Below are 6,428 nucleotides of genomic sequence, written 5' to 3'. Positions count from 1 at the left end.
ACACCCATCTGCCTGCCAATCTGAAACTCTTGGTAGGTGGAAGCTAGACACATGAAGGTAAATAAAAGAAAGGCTTTAAATACAGGAAACAGTTGCATGTAGTAACACTAATATATTTAAAAATAAGTCAACAGTAAACCACTGAAAAAGTATATATATATATACACCCAGGATGGGCATCTTTTGTATTAAGAAAGGAAGCATTGTAAAATAATTCTGAATTGTGTTTGTTGTAGATTGATTGTAATGTTGACAGAGACTGATTTTTGTTTTGTTTTGTTTTCTGTTTTGTTTTCGGTGCGTGCTTTTTTCTTTCACTGACAAGCCATCGGGTGGTCCTGGGCCACTGCTCCTCCCTTTCTGAGTCAACACACAGTGCTGCTCTGTTTTTTTTTTTTTTTTTTCTCCTCGTGTGTGAGTGTATTTGCTAATTTTTATTAATTCTAGGATTTCATTAAATAAATTACTTTCTGTAATTCAGGTTTTTCCTCACTTTTTTGTACCTTTTTAAAGTTAGTGTCTTTTGATATGCATAATTGTTTATGGTAAAGTTTATATGTTCAATACATTCTTTTCTCTCATTAATCAGTTCATTAGAAAGTTTTTAAATTAAGCTGTTTTGTGAAGACATGAATCCCTGAAAGGAAACCTCAGAAGAACCATCAAAAGCTACTTAGGACGCTTGATGATGTCTCTTTCTTATTCCCTCTCACGCTCTTCCATTTACATAATACCCTCAGGCTTACTCTTTGAAAGGTTGGGGAATAAATTCTGAGTTACTTAAATATTTAAAAACCAGGCTCTTTATTTTTCCTTTTTCAAATATCTTGGACAAATCACGTTTAAAATCTGTTCTTGTATTTATTGGTTTTACAAAAGAAAGCATCATCATACACAGTATTTGTAATTAAAAACAAAAATCATTTGTTTAAAAAAAGCAGTTTGCAAAAAATGTTTTTGGTCTTTTATAATTCTCATTAAAAGATTATCTGGCAAATTAAAAATTCGTGTGTGCTTCATGTCTGAGTTTGATGAAGTACAGTCCTTGACACAGAAAGCACTGCACAGGCTGGGTGTGTGGCCTCTGAACTGTACCCCCAGGCCTCCCCTGATTCTCACAGGAAGGCCCACAGAGTGCTGGTCACTTCTGTTTAAAAATGCTAAAACAGGTATGATTTCATAGCCCTGGTGGCTAAGAGTCTTGGTTCTGTTGCCAGACTTCCAGGTATCTAGGTGCCAATCTTGACTGACTCCATTTACCAGCTGTGTGACCCTGGGCCTGTTGTGTAAGAATGGGGTTAAATTGTGATAGTTACTAAGGTTAAATGACTTGCAAGTTAACCCAGAACAATGCTTTTCACATAACAGGCACCCCACAAAATGTTATGCTATTACGATATTATTGTGCCTCTTGTGCCAATGCTGCAAACTGTTGTAAATTACCTTCAGGTGCAGGGCAAGATTTGAAATTGTCATCTGAAGAGACAAAGATAATTGTGTGTGGCTTTCATTGGTGTTGGAGGTAACAAAAGTCAGTGAAGAATTTTGGACAGCACTGGATAACATTTTACTTCTGTATTTTTTAATTTTTTGAGACAGGGTCTCATTGTAGTGCAGGCAGGCCTTGAATTCATGGCCATCCTCCTGCCTCAGCCTCCTGAGTGCTGGGATTCCAGGCGTGTGCCACCACGGAAGGTGGTGCAGGAAAGAAGATTGCTTAGTCTCTTCTCTGTATAGAAACTACTTTTGGAATTGGTTATAACATCTGTCTGTGTAGCCATAAATACAGTTCAACCACAGATTTATATCCAGGTTTTGTTAGCGTGTCTTTAGCAGAACAGCTTTTATACAATTTAGTAGGTATGTTTGAGGAGGTATATTACTTGATGGTACCGAGGATTGAACCTTGGGCCTTTGCGCTGAACTATATCCCTAGCCCTTTTTACTTTTTTTTTGGTACCGGGGATTGAACTCAGGTCCCTGTGCTTGCAAGGCAGGCAGAGGAACCACTGAGCTAAATCCCCAGCCGCCTTTTTTACATTATTTTAAAATTTACTCCAGGGTCTTGCTATGTTGCCCAGGCTGTGCTTGGATTTGTAGTCCTCCTGCCTCAGTCTCCCAAGAATGGTAGGGTTACCGGTGAGTGCCACCAGGTTTGGCAGTTTTCTTACAGAAGTTGCTGCATAGATTTTGAAATCACAAAATGGCACACACAAAAACCTGTAACCTTACCACCTGTGCATATGACTTAAATTTTTTTCTCCTTTACATGTGCTTGTACATATTCTGTAGAATATTAGTGTCACATGATTATGGAACCCTCTCGCCATACAACATAATCTGAGCATTTCATCTCATATTCTTGGGAAAACACCGTTTCTTGTGACTTGTGAGGATTCACTATAATTTTAGCCATTTTCCTCTTTTTTGCAATTGGTCTTCGTAAATTTCTTTTTTGTAGCTTTTTAAAATAACCTGTGAACATATCTATACGTTTTCTGATTATAGTCTTGGGATTCCATAACAATGTTTACCCCTTTGGTACTGAGGATTAGACCTAGGGCCTTTGAAGTGAGCTATATCCTTTTCCCTTGTTATTTTGAGATAGGAACTCACTGATGCATTAAATTGCCCATGCTGGGCTTGAACTTTTGCCTCAGCCTCCCGGGTGCTGGGATTACAGGTGGGGGCCACTGCACCTGTGGGATTATTCTTCAAAGTCATGAATTACTGCTTTTTAGTGGACCCGTAGAGTGGAAATATGAATGAGTTTGTTTCATTGTAACTTCAGGTTTTGCTAATTTGAACAAATTAAAGTAAATCCTGTGTGTGTCTGACAGTATTTTTTAGCTTATCTTTCTTTGAAGGCCTTTTCATATTCTTGGCCTACAGGGATGACATCTATAGCCATATCTCGATTTCTGAGGTCTAACATTTATTTTTAAATTGCTTCCGTTAACTGAATAGTTTCTATTAATGCTCCTGCTCCTTGTTTTGGTGGTGTCTTTCAGGAGAGTCTATGTGCCCACATTTGTGTTAAGTTACATGAGTGATTATAGATTAGTAGCTTGCACAAACATCTCCACCCCTACAAACTCAAGAGTGCTTTACATTTAGGACCATCTTCAGTGATGCTGATAGTGGATTTTTTTGGGGGGCGGGGGTTGAGACAGAGTCTCACTATGTAGTTGAGATTCACCTGGAACTCACTATGTAGCCCAGGCTGGTCTTGAACTCACAGCGATCCTCCTGCCTCAGCCTCCCGAGTGCTGTGATTACAGGTGTGCTCCACCACGCTTGGCCTGATGGTGGAGTTTTACTTCAGATTTCTGACTGAAGATTGGTAAGTAATCCAAATTAAAACACAGGGTTAAACTAAACGTCCCTGGGTCATTCTGGCTGCTGCGTGAGAGTGGATGAAGTGGGCTTGGCTTGTAGGTGGGTGAGAAAGGATGTGCACTTAGCAGCTACCACTGAAGCCTCTGGTCTAGATTACAGAAAAGGGGGTAGGCAGAGTGTTATAGGACTCTTAACACTCTGACCAATGTGGCTGCTCCAAATACAGAAGCTTCCTTGAGGACTTCGTGCTTCTGACCTAAAGCTTAGGTAGGTTATTCACCAAAAGAAACACACATCCAAATATGACATTTATCCAAACTTGTCTCACACTTAGAAGCACCTACTAAGATTTGGTGGCAAGCTTTGTGGACTGTGGATGCCTGCTAATGTGAACTTTTCCCTCTGACTGTCCGCTGTCACGGGGTCTGGGTATCTACCGTGTCAGGGACTGAAGAGGGTTCGCTGCCAGCAAGGGCTGGACCTGGATCTGTGTCTCCTGGGCTCACTGAACCCAGTTTTCCCTGTGTGCAGCTCTAAGCAGTTTCTTTGATGAAGTAAATTTTATCATACATGTAATTCGCTGGGGCTATTCTGAATATTTAGATATTAATGCAAACTGATATGACAAAATTCTTGATTTTGTGAAGTCACACTTTGATAGGCTTACACTGTTAAAAGATGGAAATTTTTTTTTTTGGTTTTTTGAGACAGGGTCTCACTGTGCAGTTGAGACTGACCTGGAGCTCACTACAGCCCAGGCTGGTCTCGAACTCACAGTGATCCTCCTGCCTCAGCCTCCTGAGTGCTGGGATTACAGGTGTGCGCCACCACACCCGGCTAAAAAGATGGAAGTCTTAACCTGAAGGGTTTCCCATTTCCTAGAAATGTTCTGATAATTAATTTATTTAAATTAAGGTGCGGGATTTAGCTCAGTGGCACTGCCCCAGTACCACAAAAACAATTATTTAAATTATTTTAATACTATTTAAGACATTGGATGTCACTCAAATTCATTAAGTAAAAACTATAGTATTCCAAATAAATGAATTTTCATTGCTATTACAGCTTTTTCTATAATTAAAACCCTTTCGATACAACTGTCTTAAAACATTTTAACAGCCACTGGCTTTGGCTGTTGCATTTATTCAGTTTAACACTTTGTTTCTGTTTTGCTGCAGTTTTTTTAAAAACCATAGTTTTCATTGTAGGATACATGAAGTGTTAGTAAAACAAAATAAAAACTAGCTTGGTGTTGGACCATGGATCAAGTGGCACGGTGGTTGTAGTCCTGGTGTTTCTTTAAAACTGCTCAAGTTTTCATGCAAGAGCTCTAGTGATGATAGTTTTGACCAAAATAATGTGAGCTAGAACATGTTACTTCATTAAAACAAAACAGAACTACTTTATGTTTACATCTGATAATCTTGGTTAAGATAAACATTGGATTTGGAAAGGGAATTGGCAAAATTATCCTTCTGGTTTTTTTCTAAGTCCTGACTTACTAACGAGTCCTGTTCCAGAATTGCTGGTAAGTTGGACTCATTTGTAAGCTGACAGTGAGTCTTAACATATTATACTTGTGAAAGTTTGCAACTCTAATGTTTTTTAAGTTGGACCCTTACTATACTGGGAATTGAACACAGACCCTTACCCTGAGCTCTAGCCTCAGCCCCTTTTTTGTTTTTTCTTTGAGATGGGGTCTTAATAAGCTGGTAAGTTGCCCGGGATAGGTGCGAACTTGGTCTCCTGCTTCAGCCTCCCCAGTGTGTGTCACCATGCCTAACAGATTTTGTGGCTTGGAGTCAAGACCGTTAGTATACTTAATTCAGAAGTTGACTATCTGCCAACATGGGTTGATTGTGCTAAGGGCCTATGTGCTATGGGGCTGTAGAACACTGTCCACCTGGGAATCGAGAGTCAGAGTCATGCAGCCATCACTTGTCTGCACTGGAAAGATGGCACTGGAAAGGAAACTCACTTGTGTTCCCACACCTAGGAAGGAAGAGAGCTGTGGTGTGGGAAGAATGCACATTTAGGCCTCAGGAATGCTAAGAGTACATCGTCCAAGTTGCACCCCCAGCCCAGAAGGCAAAGCCTGACTGGTGTCAGGAAAATAAAAGGAAGGAGAGTATGTGACATTACAGCATGTACACTGTAAACTCCCTGTCTTTGGTGGGGGGGTACTTTTCTCACTGCTGAGTCAAAATACTCAGCACCTGAAGTTGAAGAGGAAAAGATTTATTTGGCTCACAATTTGTAGACGTTTCAGTCTAGTCAGCTGGCTCCAAGGCAGGTTGGCATGGCAGAAGAGAAATCGTCCATGGTAGGCAGAAGACAGCAAAAGCAAGCAAGTGAAACAGAAAACCATCAAGGGGACAAGGGCAGGTTCTTTCTGCCCTTTTTATATTCTAAGCTACCTGCCTTAGGGTGGGTGCCAAACCTCAGCGGGACTAATTTAGTAATCATGAACCCATAATCCCAGCACACACACCCCATATCCAGCCACTTCTGAAAAAGCCTCACCTAAGACATGAGGCTTTAGGGGGATATCTAGACACAAGCCTTCACATTCTGCCCCTGGCTCCCCCAAAGACTCATGCATATTGCTTTAGGCAAAAGGCATTTAGTCCATTTCCAAGAGTTGCCAAAGTTCTAACAGTTTCAGCATTGCTGAAAAGTCCAAGTCCAAAGTCTTTGAGATTTAAGGCACAACTCAGCCTTGAGCCCCCATACAAATAAAAATTAAATACTTCCAACATACAATAGCACAAGATAGATATTTCCATTCAAAAAAGTACAAAGAGGAGGACAGGATGAATGGGAACAAAGAAAGTCCAAAATCCATCAGGACAAACACTAAATCCCATAGTCCCATGTCCAGCATCCAAGGCAATCTTGCAAAGTGTGAACTCCAAAGGGCTTGGGTGGCTCCACCCCTACCACACCACGGGTGGCTGTAGCTCCCATGGCTTCTCTCTGGGGCCAGCTCTGCTCCCTCTTTGCAGTTTTCCTCAGACAATTTAAGTCCCTGGCTTCTCCAAACATCTGGGGTCTCCAGTGATCCTTTAGTTTCACACAGCTGCACACAC

This window comes from Fukomys damarensis, unplaced genomic scaffold (genome assembly GCF_012274545.1).
Source record: "Fukomys damarensis isolate Sample0158 unplaced genomic scaffold, DMR_v1.0_HiC HiC_scaffold_37, whole genome shotgun sequence".
Taxonomy (NCBI): Eukaryota; Metazoa; Chordata; class Mammalia; order Rodentia; family Bathyergidae; genus Fukomys; species Fukomys damarensis.
Note: the sequence above shows the minus strand (reverse complement) of the source record.